Source organism: Schistocerca gregaria, unplaced genomic scaffold (assembly GCF_023897955.1).
Source record: "Schistocerca gregaria isolate iqSchGreg1 unplaced genomic scaffold, iqSchGreg1.2 ptg000747l, whole genome shotgun sequence".
Classification (NCBI taxonomy): Eukaryota; Metazoa; Arthropoda; class Insecta; order Orthoptera; family Acrididae; genus Schistocerca; species Schistocerca gregaria.
In genome coordinates this window covers 131,816-143,934 of record NW_026062123.1, presented here as the reverse complement: position 1 = coordinate 143,934, position 12,119 = coordinate 131,816, and the positions used below count along the sequence as shown (strand labels likewise).

Below are 12,119 nucleotides of genomic sequence, written 5' to 3'. Positions count from 1 at the left end.
ACATCCAGACGCATTCGGACAGCATATCCGCGCACATTTCGCATCCTTTGGCAAGAGTCGGCTCTGGCGACGCAAGAGTACGCAGAGGACGGCGTTCTGGCGGCGATTTTAAGCAGTACAGTGCAGGGTTCAGCGTCTGCAGCATCTTCTCGGCAGAATGCTATGGCGCTTGACGACAGTCCCACTTTCCCTTAAGACAACTGCTCGGGAAGCAGCTTGAAGTTGATACCGACCGGAGCATCGGTGGTTCAGTGGTAGAATGCTCGCCTGCCACGCGGGCGGCCCGGGTTCGATTCCCGGCCGATGCATCATTTTGCTTTTCCCGCGGTAATGCTGCCGTGTGGCTTGCGCGCTTGACATGCACGATCCACAAGAATGTATAGCTGGATTCCCTTGAGAAGAACCGAGAACGCAGCACTGGCGGGTCCCCACTGGGACGCTCGCATCATGTTCTATAGACTAGCGTCGGCCTGGCCTCACAAGTTGCTGTGTCCAGGTGCCTCCGAGGCACTGAACTTTAACGACAAGGAGTGCTGCCTATCGTTGCAAAAGCTGCAGCAACACCGCAATCAACTGGGCCGGCAATGCACGTGTAGCAAACAGAACACGTTATCCAGGAAGTACAGTGTCTTCACGTCTAACATTCGGTATGATACTTACCCAGTTTCCAGGACAAACGGTTCACCGGTGCCTCGGTAGCGCAGTAGGCAGCGCGTAAGTCTCATAATCTTAAGGTCGTGAGTTCGATCCTCACCCGGGGCATTTAATTTTCTGTGACTGATGGTGGTGCTGTTGCTGGGGCCCCAACTTATTTCTTGTTTGTTATCCACAACGCTTCAGCGGGAAAATGTTTACTTCCTGTTATTGCTACTTACAGCTTCCCTTTTCCTCTTCTCCCAGCAGAGCATGAAGCCAAAAGCATTGCTCTGAGACGTTTGAGGTGCGCGCCTTGCCAGTCAGCATGCGCAAAGATGCTCGCAAAGAGAGATGGGCGCGGACGCGGGACTCGGCACGAAATGCGCCAAGGGACCGTCCGAACCGTCGAAGAAACGCACAGATCCGGTGTGGTCTAGTGGCTAGGATACCTGGCTTTCACCCAGGAGGCCCGGGTTCGATTCCCGGTACCGGAACGGAATTTTTTCCACACTACTCGTGACAAGTTTGAGCTGTCCGAGCTGCCGTTTCCCGTCCTGCTCGCAATATAGCTACTGTTTCGTGACAGTCAGCAGAATATAGACGAGGGAAGCAGACACACGACGGCCATAGAAATGGTGTATGGCTTCATGCCACACGGTTCCAGTGTAGGCCTGAGCAACTGCATCTGTCGAGGCCCGTTAGCTCAGTTGGTTAGAGCGTCGTGCTAATAACGCGAAGGTCGTGGGTTCGATCCCCCCACGGGCCACTACGCATTTACTACTACGAAAAGGCAGCGCCTATTTCAGCTGGCGAGTGTGATGACCACCCTGCGTGGAAGTTGACAGAGGTTCCGAACCCGACCTGTCGGGAAGCGCTACAGCATTCACTCGCCAATGGCCATAGTGTGCTCGATACACTGGTTCTCAACCGATAAAGAGAAAATGAGAGGAAATGTCCGATTGCCGATGCGTAACAACTTTGGCCCTTGTCAGTACTTGGGCGGGTAAGTGCATCGGAACACAGGGTACTGTTGGCAGTTTTACTTCCTATTTTTCTTTCTCCTTTGTTTTCGGAGCCACAGCCCGATTCGGTCAGGGAGACGCCACCGTGAAATGAAGGGGCGTGCTGTGTGTCCATCGCCTCGCCTCTCCTTACCTCTCTCAGTCGTTTCTCGTGCTTGTTGTTTTGATATAGGCCGATTTGAGAGCGTCAGCTCTCGCGTCAGCCGAGCAAAGTCGAGACAAGTCGAGACACACTACAGGCTGGTCTGCAGCGAGTAACAGGGAGGAAAACAAAACATTAATTTCAAGGCGCGTGGCAAAAGTACCCATACGCGAAATTAAAAGCCTGCTGCGGTGGCCGGGAATCGAACCCGGATCAACTGCTTGGAAGGCAACTATGCTGACCATTACACCACCACCGCACAAGGGAGCGCCCCGGCGCCGCACTGTGTCGGCTTCCCGCCTGTCGGCAGCGGCCGAAGGTGATGGTACCTGGCAGGCGCATTTCGAGGTAGGCTAGGGGAGCACATCCAGACGCATTCGGACAGCATATCCGCGCACATTTCGCATCCTTTGGCAAGAGTCGGCTCTGGCGACGCAAGAGTACGCAGAGGACGGCGTTCTGGCGGCGATTTTAAGCAGTACAGTGCAGGGTTCAGCGTCTGCAGCATCTTCTCGGCAGAATGCTATGGCGCTTGACGACAGTCCCACTTTCCCTTAAGACAACTGCTCGGGAAGCAGCTTGAAGTTGATACCGACCGGAGCATCGGTGGTTCAGTGGTAGAATGCTCGCCTGCCACGCGGGCGGCCCGGGTTCGATACCCGGCCGATGCATCATTTTGCTTTTCCCGCGGTAATGCTGCCGTGTGGCTTGCGCGCTTGACATGCACGATCCACAAGAATGTATAGCTGGATTCCCTTGAGAAGAACCGAGAACGCAGCACTGGCGGGTCCCCACTGGGACGCTCGCATCATGTTCTATAGACTAGCGTCGGCCTGGCCTCACAAGTTGCTGTGTCCAGGTGCCTCCGAGGCACTGAACTTTAACGACAAGGAGTGCTGCCTATCGTTGCAAAAGCTGCAGCAACACCGCAATCAACTGGGCCGGCAATGCACGTGTAGCAAACAGAACACGTTATCCAGGAAGTACAGTGTCTTCACGTCTAACATTCGGTGTGATACTTACCCAGTTTCCAGGACAAACGGTTCACCGGTGCCTCGGTAGCGCAGTAGGCAGCGCGTAAGTCTCATAATCTTAAGGTCGTGAGTTCGATCCTCACCCGGGGCATTTAATTTTCTGTGACTGATGGTGGTGCTGTTGCTGGGGCCCCAACTTATTTCTTGTTTGTTATCCACAACGCTTCAGCGGGAAAATGTTTACTTCCTGTTATTGCTACTTACAGCTTCCCTTTTCCTCTTCTCCCAGCAGAGCATGAAGCCAAAAGCATTGCTCTGAGACGTTTGAGGTGCGCGCCTTGCCAGTCAGCATGCGCAAAGATGCTCGCAAAGAGAGATGGGCGCGGACGCGGGACTCGGCACGAAATGCGCCAAGGGACCGTCCGAACCGTCGAAGAAACGCACAGATCCGGTGTGGTCTAGTGGCTAGGATACCTGGCTTTCACCCAGGAGGCCCGGGTTCGATTCCCGGTACCGGAACGGAATTTTTTCCACACTACTCGTGACAAGTTTGAGCTGTCCGAGCTGCCGTTTCCCGTCCTGCTCGCAATATAGCTACTGTTTCGTGACAGTCAGCAGAATATAGACGAGGGAAGCAGACACACGACGGCCATAGAAATGGTGTATGGCTTCATGCCACACGGTTCCAGTGTAGGCCTGAGCAACTGCATCTGTCGAGGCCCGTTAGCTCAGTTGGTTAGAGCGTCGTGCTAATAACGCGAAGGTCGTGGGTTCGATCCCCCCACGGGCCACTACGCATTTACTACTACGAAAAGGCAGCGCCTATTTCAGCTGGCGAGTGTGATGACCACCCTGCGTGGAAGTTGACAGAGGTTCCGAACCCGACCTGTCGGGAAGCGCTACAGCATTCACTCGCCAATGGCCATAGTGTGCTCGATACACTGGTTCTCAACCGATAAAGAGAAAATGAGAGGAAATGTCCGATTGCCGATGCGTAACAACTTTGGCCCTTGTCAGTACTTGGGCGGGTAAGTGCATCGGAACACAGGGTACTGTTGGCAGTTTTACTTCCTATTTTTCTTTCTCCTTTGTTTTCGGAGCCACAGCCCGATTCGGTCAGGGAGACGCCACCGTGAAATGAAGGGGCGTGCTGTGTGTCCATCGCCTCGCCTCTCCTTACCTCTCTCAGTCGTTTCTCGTGCTTGTTGTTTTGATATAGGCCGATTTGAGAGCGTCAGCTCTCGCGTCAGCCGAGCAAAGTCGAGACAAGTCGAGACACACTACAGGCTGGTCTGCAGCGAGTAACAGGGAGGAAAACAAAACATTAATTTCAAGGCGCGTGGCAAAAGTACCCATACGCGAAATTAAAAGCCTGCTGCGGTGGCCGGGAATCGAACCCGGATCAACTGCTTGGAAGGCAACTATGCTGACCATTACACCACCACCGCACAAGGGAGCGCCCCGGCGCCGCACTGTGTCGGCTTCCCGCCTGTCGGCAGCGGCCGAAGGTGATGGTACCTGGCAGGCGCATTTCGAGGTAGGCTAGGGGAGCACATCCAGACGCATTCGGACAGCATATCCGCGCACATTTCGCATCCTTTGGCAAGAGTCGGCTCTGGCGACGCAAGAGTACGCAGAGGACGGCGTTCTGGCGGCGATTTTAAGCAGTACAGTGCAGGGTTCAGCGTCTGCAGCATCTTCTCGGCAGAATGCTATGGCGCTTGACGACAGTCCCACTTTCCCTTAAGACAACTGCTCGGGAAGCAGCTTGAAGTTGATACCGACCGGAGCATCGGTGGTTCAGTGGTAGAATGCTCGCCTGCCACGCGGGCGGCCCGGGTTCGATTCCCGGCCGATGCATCATTTTGCTTTTCCCGCGGTAATGCTGCCGTGTGGCTTGCGCGCTTGACATGCACGATCCACAAGAATGTATAGCTGGATTCCCTTGAGAAGAACCGAGAACGCAGCACTGGCGGGTCCCCACTGGGACGCTCGCATCATGTTCTATAGACTAGCGTCGGCCTGGCCTCACAAGTTGCTGTGTCCAGGTGCCTCCGAGGCACTGAACTTTAACGACAAGGAGTGCTGCCTATCGTTGCAAAAGCTGCAGCAACACCGCAATCAACTGGGCCGGCAATGCACGTGTAGCAAACAGAACACGTTATCCAGGAAGTACAGTGTCTTCACGTCTAACATTCGGTGTGATACTTACCCAGTTTCCAGGACAAACGGTTCACCGGTGCCTCGGTAGCGCAGTAGGCAGCGCGTAAGTCTCATAATCTTAAGGTCGTGAGTTCGATCCTCACCCGGGGCATTTAATTTTCTGTGACTGATGGTGGTGCTGTTGCTGGGGCCCCAACTTATTTCTTGTTTGTTATCCACAACGCTTCAGCGGGAAAATGTTTACTTCCTGTTATTGCTACTTACAGCTTCCCTTTTCCTCTTCTCCCAGCAGAGCATGAAGCCAAAAGCATTGCTCTGAGACGTTTGAGGTGCGCGCCTTGCCAGTCAGCATGCGCAAAGATGCTCGCAAAGAGAGATGGGCGCGGACGCGGGACTCGGCACGAAATGCGCCAAGGGACCGTCCGAACCGTCGAAGAAACGCACAGATCCGGTGTGGTCTAGTGGCTAGGATACCTGGCTTTCACCCAGGAGGCCCGGGTTCGATTCCCGGTACCGGAACGGAATTTTTTCCACACTACTCGTGACAAGTTTGAGCTGTCCGAGCTGCCGTTTCCCGTCCTGCTCGCAATATAGCTACTGTTTCGTGACAGTCAGCAGAATATAGACGAGGGAAGCAGACACACGACGGCCATAGAAATGGTGTATGGCTTCATGCCACACGGTTCCAGTGTAGGCCTGAGCAACTGCATCTGTCGAGGCCCGTTAGCTCAGTTGGTTAGAGCGTCGTGCTAATAACGCGAAGGTCGTGGGTTCGATCCCCCCACGGGCCACTACGCATTTACTACTACGAAAAGGCAGCGCCTATTTCAGCTGGCGAGTGTGATGACCACCCTGCGTGGAAGTTGACAGAGGTTCCGAACCCGACCTGTCGGGAAGCGCTACAGCATTCACTCGCCAATGGCCATAGTGTGCTCGATACACTGGTTCTCAACCGATAAAGAGAAAATGAGAGGAAATGTCCGATTGCCGATGCGTAACAACTTTGGCCCTTGTCAGTACTTGGGCGGGTAAGTGCATCGGAACACAGGGTACTGTTGGCAGTTTTACTTCCTATTTTTCTTTCTCCTTTGTTTTCGGAGCCACAGCCCGATTCGGTCAGGGAGACGCCACCGTGAAATGAAGGGGCGTGCTGTGTGTCCATCGCCTCGCCTCTCCTTACCTCTCTCAGTCGTTTCTCGTGCTTGTTGTTTTGATATAGGCCGATTTGAGAGCGTCAGCTCTCGCGTCAGCCGAGCAAAGTCGAGACAAGTCGAGACACACTACAGGCTGGTCTGCAGCGAGTAACAGGGAGGAAAACAAAACATTAATTTCAAGGCGCGTGGCAAAAGTACCCATACGCGAAATTAAAAGCCTGCTGCGGTGGCCGGGAATCGAACCCGGATCAACTGCTTGGAAGGCAACTATGCTGACCATTACACCACCACCGCACAAGGGAGCGCCCCGGCGCCGCACTGTGTCGGCTTCCCGCCTGTCGGCAGCGGCCGAAGGTGATGGTACCTGGCAGGCGCATTTCGAGGTAGGCTAGGGGAGCACATCCAGACGCATTCGGACAGCATATCCGCGCACATTTCGCATCCTTTGGCAAGAGTCGGCTCTGGCGACGCAAGAGTACGCAGAGGACGGCGTTCTGGCGGCGATTTTAAGCAGTACAGTGCAGGGTTCAGCGTCTGCAGCATCTTCTCGGCAGAATGCTATGGCGCTTGACGACAGTCCCACTTTCCCTTAAGACAACTGCTCGGGAAGCAGCTTGAAGTTGATACCGACCGGAGCATCGGTGGTTCAGTGGTAGAATGCTCGCCTGCCACGCGGGCGGCCCGGGTTCGATTCCCGGCCGATGCATCATTTTGCTTTTCCCGCGGTAATGCTGCCGTGTGGCTTGCGCGCTTGACATGCACGATCCACAAGAATGTATAGCTGGATTCCCTTGAGAAGAACCGAGAACGCAGCACTGGCGGGTCCCCACTGGGACGCTCGCATCATGTTCTATAGACTAGCGTCGGCCTGGCCTCACAAGTTGCTGTGTCCAGGTGCCTCCGAGGCACTGAACTTTAACGACAAGGAGTGCTGCCTATCGTTGCAAAAGCTGCAGCAACACCGCAATCAACTGGGCCGGCAATGCACGTGTAGCAAACAGAACACGTTATCCAGGAAGTACAGTGTCTTCACGTCTAACATTCGGTATGATACTTACCCAGTTTCCAGGACAAACGGTTCACCGGTGCCTCGGTAGCGCAGTAGGCAGCGCGTAAGTCTCATAATCTTAAGGTCGTGAGTTCGATCCTCACCCGGGGCATTTAATTTTCTGTGACTGATGGTGGTGCTGTTGCTGGGGCCCCAACTTATTTCTTGTTTGTTATCCACAACGCTTCAGCGGGAAAATGTTTACTTCCTGTTATTGCTACTTACAGCTTCCCTTTTCCTCTTCTCCCAGCAGAGCATGAAGCCAAAAGCATTGCTCTGAGACGTTTGAGGTGCGCGCCTTGCCAGTCAGCATGCGCAAAGATGCTCGCAAAGAGAGATGGGCGCGGACGCGGGACTCGGCACGAAATGCGCCAAGGGACCGTCCGAACCGTCGAAGAAACGCACAGATCCGGTGTGGTCTAGTGGCTAGGATACCTGGCTTTCACCCAGGAGGCCCGGGTTCGATTCCCGGTACCGGAACGGAATTTTTTCCACACTACTCGTGACAAGTTTGAGCTGTCCGAGCTGCCGTTTCCCGTCCTGCTCGCAATATAGCTACTGTTTCGTGACAGTCAGCAGAATATAGACGAGGGAAGCAGACACACGACGGCCATAGAAATGGTGTATGGCTTCATGCCACACGGTTCCAGTGTAGGCCTGAGCAACTGCATCTGTCGAGGCCCGTTAGCTCAGTTGGTTAGAGCGTCGTGCTAATAACGCGAAGGTCGTGGGTTCGATCCCCCCACGGGCCACTACGCATTTACTACTACGAAAAGGCAGCGCCTATTTCAGCTGGCGAGTGTGATGACCACCCTGCGTGGAAGTTGACAGAGGTTCCGAACCCGACCTGTCGGGAAGCGCTACAGCATTCACTCGCCAATGGCTATAGTGTGCTCGATACACTGGTTCTCAACCGATAAAGAGAAAATGAGAGGAAATGTCCGATTGCCGATGCGTAACAACTTTGGCCCTTGTCAGTACTTGGGCGGGTAAGTGCATCGGAACACAGGGTACTGTTGGCAGTTTTACTTCCTATTTTTCTTTCTCCTTTGTTTTCGGAGCCACAGCCCGATTCGGTCAGGGAGACGCCACCGTGAAATGAAGGGGCGTGCTGTGTGTCCATCGCCTCGCCTCTCCTTACCTCTCTCAGTCGTTTCTCGTGCTTGTTGTTTTGATATAGGCCGATTTGAGAGCGTCAGCTCTCGCGTCAGCCGAGCAAAGTCGAGACAAGTCGAGACACACTACAGGCTGGTCTGCAGCGAGTAACAGGGAGGAAAACAAAACATTAATTTCAAGGCGCGTGGCAAAAGTACCCATACGCGAAATTAAAAGCCTGCTGCGGTGGCCGGGAATCGAACCCGGATCAACTGCTTGGAAGGCAACTATGCTGACCATTACACCACCACCGCACAAGGGAGCGCCCCGGCGCCGCACTGTGTCGGCTTCCCGCCTGTCGGCAGCGGCCGAAGGTGATGGTACCTGGCAGGCGCATTTCGAGGTAGGCTAGGGGAGCACATCCAGACGCATTCGGACAGCATATCCGCGCACATTTCGCATCCTTTGGCAAGAGTCGGCTCTGGCGACGCAAGAGTACGCAGAGGACGGCGTTCTGGCGGCGATTTTAAGCAGTACAGTGCAGGGTTCAGCGTCTGCAGCATCTTCTCGGCAGAATGCTATGGCGCTTGACGACAGTCCCACTTTCCCTTAAGACAACTGCTCGGGAAGCAGCTTGAAGTTGATACCGACCGGAGCATCGGTGGTTCAGTGGTAGAATGCTCGCCTGCCACGCGGGCGGCCCGGGTTCGATTCCCGGCCGATGCATCATTTTGCTTTTCCCGCGGTAATGCTGCCGTGTGGCTTGCGCGCTTGACATGCACGATCCACAAGAATGTATAGCTGGATTCCCTTGAGAAGAACCGAGAACGCAGCACTGGCGGGTCCCCACTGGGACGCTCGCATCATGTTCTATAGACTAGCGTCGGCCTGGCCTCACAAGTTGCTGTGTCCAGGTGCCTCCGAGGCACTGAACTTTAACGACAAGGAGTGCTGCCTATCGTTGCAAAAGCTGCAGCAACACCGCAATCAACTGGGCCGGCAATGCACGTGTAGCAAACAGAACACGTTATCCAGGAAGTACAGTGTCTTCACGTCTAACATTCGGTATGATACTTACCCAGTTTCCAGGACAAACGGTTCACCGGTGCCTCGGTAGCGCAGTAGGCAGCGCGTAAGTCTCATAATCTTAAGGTCGTGAGTTCGATCCTCACCCGGGGCATTTAATTTTCTGTGACTGATGGTGGTGCTGTTGCTGGGGCCCCAACTTATTTCTTGTTTGTTATCCACAACGCTTCAGCGGGAAAATGTTTACTTCCTGTTATTGCTACTTACAGCTTCCCTTTTCCTCTTCTCCCAGCAGAGCATGAAGCCAAAAGCATTGCTCTGAGACGTTTGAGGTGCGCGCCTTGCCAGTCAGCATGCGCAAAGATGCTCGCAAAGAGAGATGGGCGCGGACGCGGGACTCGGCACGAAATGCGCCAAGGGACCGTCCGAACCGTCGAAGAAACGCACAGATCCGGTGTGGTCTAGTGGCTAGGATACCTGGCTTTCACCCAGGAGGCCCGGGTTCGATTCCCGGTACCGGAACGGAATTTTTTCCACACTACTCGTGACAAGTTTGAGCTGTCCGAGCTGCCGTTTCCCGTCCTGCTCGCAATATAGCTACTGTTTCGTGACAGTCAGCAGAATATAGACGAGGGAAGCAGACACACGACGGCCATAGAAATGGTGTATGGCTTCATGCCACACGGTTCCAGTGTAGGCCTGAGCAACTGCATCTGTCGAGGCCCGTTAGCTCAGTTGGTTAGAGCGTCGTGCTAATAACGCGAAGGTCGTGGGTTCGATCCCCCCACGGGCCACTACGCATTTACTACTACGAAAAGGCAGCGCCTATTTCAGCTGGCGAGTGTGATGACCACCCTGCGTGGAAGTTGACAGAGGTTCCGAACCCGACCTGTCGGGAAGCGCTACAGCATTCACTCGCCAATGGCTATAGTGTGCTCGATACACTGGTTCTCAACCGATAAAGAGAAAATGAGAGGAAATGTCCGATTGCCGATGCGTAACAACTTTGGCCCTTGTCAGTACTTGGGCGGGTAAGTGCATCGGAACACAGGGTACTGTTGGCAGTTTTACTTCCTATTTTTCTTTCTCCTTTGTTTTCGGAGCCACAGCCCGATTCGGTCAGGGAGACGCCACCGTGAAATGAAGGGGCGTGCTGTGTGTCCATCGCCTCGCCTCTCCTTACCTCTCTCAGTCGTTTCTCGTGCTTGTTGTTTTGATATAGGCCGATTTGAGAGCGTCAGCTCTCGCGTCAGCCGAGCAAAGTCGAGACAAGTCGAGACACACTACAGGCTGGTCTGCAGCGAGTAACAGGGAGGAAAACAAAACATTAATTTCAAGGCGCGTGGCAAAAGTACCCATACGCGAAATTAAAAGCCTGCTGCGGTGGCCGGGAATCGAACCCGGATCAACTGCTTGGAAGGCAACTATGCTGACCATTACACCACCACCGCACAAGGGAGCGCCCCGGCGCCGCACTGTGTCGGCTTCCCGCCTGTCGGCAGCGGCCGAAGGTGATGGTACCTGGCAGGCGCATTTCGAGGTAGGCTAGGGGAGCACATCCAGACGCATTCGGACAGCATATCCGCGCACATTTCGCATCCTTTGGCAAGAGTCGGCTCTGGCGACGCAAGAGTACGCAGAGGACGGCGTTCTGGCGGCGATTTTAAGCAGTACAGTGCAGGGTTCAGCGTCTGCAGCATCTTCTCGGCAGAATGCTATGGCGCTTGACGACAGTCCCACTTTCCCTTAAGACAACTGCTCGGGAAGCAGCTTGAAGTTGATACCGACCGGAGCATCGGTGGTTCAGTGGTAGAATGCTCGCCTGCCACGCGGGCGGCCCGGGTTCGATTCCCGGCCGATGCATCATTTTGCTTTTCCCGCGGTAATGCTGCCGTGTGGCTTGCGCGCTTGACATGCACGATCCACAAGAATGTATAGCTGGATTCCCTTGAGAAGAACCGAGAACGCAGCACTGGCGGGTCCCCACTGGGACGCTCGCATCATGTTCTATAGACTAGCGTCGGCCTGGCCTCACAAGTTGCTGTGTCCAGGTGCCTCCGAGGCACTGAACTTTAACGACAAGGAGTGCTGCCTATCGTTGCAAAAGCTGCAGCAACACCGCAATCAACTGGGCCGGCAATGCACGTGTAGCAAACAGAACACGTTATCCAGGAAGTACAGTGTCTTCACGTCTAACATTCGGTATGATACTTACCCAGTTTCCAGGACAAACGGTTCACCGGTGCCTCGGTAGCGCAGTAGGCAGCGCGTAAGTCTCATAATCTTAAGGTCGTGAGTTCGATCCTCACCCGGGGCATTTAATTTTCTGTGACTGATGGTGGTGCTGTTGCTGGGGCCCCAACTTATTTCTTGTTTGTTATCCACAACGCTTCAGCGGGAAAATGTTTACTTCCTGTTATTGCTACTTACAGCTTCCCTTTTCCTCTTCTCCCAGCAGAGCATGAAGCCAAAAGCATTGCTCTGAGACGTTTGAGGTGCGCGCCTTGCCAGTCAGCATGCGCAAAGATGCTCGCAAAGAGAGATGGGCGCGGACGCGGGACTCGGCACGAAATGCGCCAAGGGACCGTCCGAACCGTCGAAGAAACGCACAGATCCGGTGTGGTCTAGTGGCTAGGATACCTGGCTTTCACCCAGGAGGCCCGGGTTCGATTCCCGGTACCGGAACGGAATTTTTTCCACACTACTCGTGACAAGTTTGAGCTGTCCGAGCTGCCGTTTCCCGTCCTGCTCGCAATATAGCTACTGTTTCGTGACAGTCAGCAGAATATAGACGAGGGAAGCAGACACACGACGGCCATAGAAATGGTGTATGGCTTCATGCCACACGGTTCCAGTGTA

At 54.4% G+C, this 12,119-nt stretch overlaps 28 non-coding genes across 28 annotated transcripts; 23 read left to right on the top strand and 5 right to left on the bottom strand.

Annotated features, from left to right (window-relative positions):
* The first annotated feature begins 237 nt into the window (after positions 1–237).
* On the top strand, positions 238–308 carry Trnag-gcc (transfer RNA glycine (anticodon GCC)). The gene has a single exon. It is a non-coding gene; the product is annotated as a tRNA-Gly (tRNA).
* Positions 309–689: 381 nt separating this feature from the next.
* Trnam-cau (transfer RNA methionine (anticodon CAU)) lies at positions 690–762 on the top strand. The gene has a single exon. It is a non-coding gene; the product is annotated as a tRNA-Met (tRNA).
* Positions 763–1,058: 296 nt separating this feature from the next.
* Positions 1,059–1,130, top strand: Trnae-uuc (transfer RNA glutamic acid (anticodon UUC)). The gene has a single exon. It is a non-coding gene; the product is annotated as a tRNA-Glu (tRNA).
* Positions 1,131–1,328: 198 nt separating this feature from the next.
* Trnai-aau (transfer RNA isoleucine (anticodon AAU)) lies at positions 1,329–1,402 on the top strand. The gene has a single exon. It is a non-coding gene; the product is annotated as a tRNA-Ile (tRNA).
* A 585-nt stretch (positions 1,403–1,987) lies between these two features.
* On the bottom strand, positions 1,988–2,059 carry Trnag-ucc (transfer RNA glycine (anticodon UCC)). Its single transcript has one exon. It is a non-coding gene; the product is annotated as a tRNA-Gly (tRNA).
* A 341-nt stretch (positions 2,060–2,400) lies between these two features.
* Positions 2,401–2,471, top strand: Trnag-gcc (transfer RNA glycine (anticodon GCC)). Its single transcript has one exon. It is a non-coding gene; the product is annotated as a tRNA-Gly (tRNA).
* A 381-nt stretch (positions 2,472–2,852) lies between these two features.
* On the top strand, positions 2,853–2,925 carry Trnam-cau (transfer RNA methionine (anticodon CAU)). The gene has a single exon. It is a non-coding gene; the product is annotated as a tRNA-Met (tRNA).
* A 296-nt stretch (positions 2,926–3,221) lies between these two features.
* Trnae-uuc (transfer RNA glutamic acid (anticodon UUC)) lies at positions 3,222–3,293 on the top strand. The gene has a single exon. It is a non-coding gene; the product is annotated as a tRNA-Glu (tRNA).
* Positions 3,294–3,491: 198 nt separating this feature from the next.
* Trnai-aau (transfer RNA isoleucine (anticodon AAU)) lies at positions 3,492–3,565 on the top strand. The gene has a single exon. It is a non-coding gene; the product is annotated as a tRNA-Ile (tRNA).
* A 585-nt stretch (positions 3,566–4,150) lies between these two features.
* Trnag-ucc (transfer RNA glycine (anticodon UCC)) lies at positions 4,151–4,222 on the bottom strand. The gene has a single exon. It is a non-coding gene; the product is annotated as a tRNA-Gly (tRNA).
* Positions 4,223–4,563: 341 nt separating this feature from the next.
* On the top strand, positions 4,564–4,634 carry Trnag-gcc (transfer RNA glycine (anticodon GCC)). Its single transcript has one exon. It is a non-coding gene; the product is annotated as a tRNA-Gly (tRNA).
* A 381-nt stretch (positions 4,635–5,015) lies between these two features.
* Trnam-cau (transfer RNA methionine (anticodon CAU)) lies at positions 5,016–5,088 on the top strand. The gene has a single exon. It is a non-coding gene; the product is annotated as a tRNA-Met (tRNA).
* A 296-nt stretch (positions 5,089–5,384) lies between these two features.
* Positions 5,385–5,456, top strand: Trnae-uuc (transfer RNA glutamic acid (anticodon UUC)). The gene has a single exon. It is a non-coding gene; the product is annotated as a tRNA-Glu (tRNA).
* Positions 5,457–5,654: 198 nt separating this feature from the next.
* On the top strand, positions 5,655–5,728 carry Trnai-aau (transfer RNA isoleucine (anticodon AAU)). The gene has a single exon. It is a non-coding gene; the product is annotated as a tRNA-Ile (tRNA).
* A 585-nt stretch (positions 5,729–6,313) lies between these two features.
* Positions 6,314–6,385, bottom strand: Trnag-ucc (transfer RNA glycine (anticodon UCC)). The gene has a single exon. It is a non-coding gene; the product is annotated as a tRNA-Gly (tRNA).
* Positions 6,386–6,726: 341 nt separating this feature from the next.
* Trnag-gcc (transfer RNA glycine (anticodon GCC)) lies at positions 6,727–6,797 on the top strand. The gene has a single exon. It is a non-coding gene; the product is annotated as a tRNA-Gly (tRNA).
* Positions 6,798–7,178: 381 nt separating this feature from the next.
* On the top strand, positions 7,179–7,251 carry Trnam-cau (transfer RNA methionine (anticodon CAU)). Its single transcript has one exon. It is a non-coding gene; the product is annotated as a tRNA-Met (tRNA).
* A 296-nt stretch (positions 7,252–7,547) lies between these two features.
* Trnae-uuc (transfer RNA glutamic acid (anticodon UUC)) lies at positions 7,548–7,619 on the top strand. Its single transcript has one exon. It is a non-coding gene; the product is annotated as a tRNA-Glu (tRNA).
* A 198-nt stretch (positions 7,620–7,817) lies between these two features.
* Positions 7,818–7,891, top strand: Trnai-aau (transfer RNA isoleucine (anticodon AAU)). The gene has a single exon. It is a non-coding gene; the product is annotated as a tRNA-Ile (tRNA).
* A 585-nt stretch (positions 7,892–8,476) lies between these two features.
* Positions 8,477–8,548, bottom strand: Trnag-ucc (transfer RNA glycine (anticodon UCC)). Its single transcript has one exon. It is a non-coding gene; the product is annotated as a tRNA-Gly (tRNA).
* A 341-nt stretch (positions 8,549–8,889) lies between these two features.
* Trnag-gcc (transfer RNA glycine (anticodon GCC)) lies at positions 8,890–8,960 on the top strand. The gene has a single exon. It is a non-coding gene; the product is annotated as a tRNA-Gly (tRNA).
* Positions 8,961–9,341: 381 nt separating this feature from the next.
* On the top strand, positions 9,342–9,414 carry Trnam-cau (transfer RNA methionine (anticodon CAU)). Its single transcript has one exon. It is a non-coding gene; the product is annotated as a tRNA-Met (tRNA).
* A 296-nt stretch (positions 9,415–9,710) lies between these two features.
* Trnae-uuc (transfer RNA glutamic acid (anticodon UUC)) lies at positions 9,711–9,782 on the top strand. The gene has a single exon. It is a non-coding gene; the product is annotated as a tRNA-Glu (tRNA).
* Positions 9,783–9,980: 198 nt separating this feature from the next.
* Positions 9,981–10,054, top strand: Trnai-aau (transfer RNA isoleucine (anticodon AAU)). Its single transcript has one exon. It is a non-coding gene; the product is annotated as a tRNA-Ile (tRNA).
* Positions 10,055–10,639: 585 nt separating this feature from the next.
* Positions 10,640–10,711, bottom strand: Trnag-ucc (transfer RNA glycine (anticodon UCC)). The gene has a single exon. It is a non-coding gene; the product is annotated as a tRNA-Gly (tRNA).
* A 341-nt stretch (positions 10,712–11,052) lies between these two features.
* Positions 11,053–11,123, top strand: Trnag-gcc (transfer RNA glycine (anticodon GCC)). Its single transcript has one exon. It is a non-coding gene; the product is annotated as a tRNA-Gly (tRNA).
* A 381-nt stretch (positions 11,124–11,504) lies between these two features.
* On the top strand, positions 11,505–11,577 carry Trnam-cau (transfer RNA methionine (anticodon CAU)). Its single transcript has one exon. It is a non-coding gene; the product is annotated as a tRNA-Met (tRNA).
* Positions 11,578–11,873: 296 nt separating this feature from the next.
* Trnae-uuc (transfer RNA glutamic acid (anticodon UUC)) lies at positions 11,874–11,945 on the top strand. The gene has a single exon. It is a non-coding gene; the product is annotated as a tRNA-Glu (tRNA).
* The last annotated feature ends 174 nt before the right edge of the window (positions 11,946–12,119 follow it).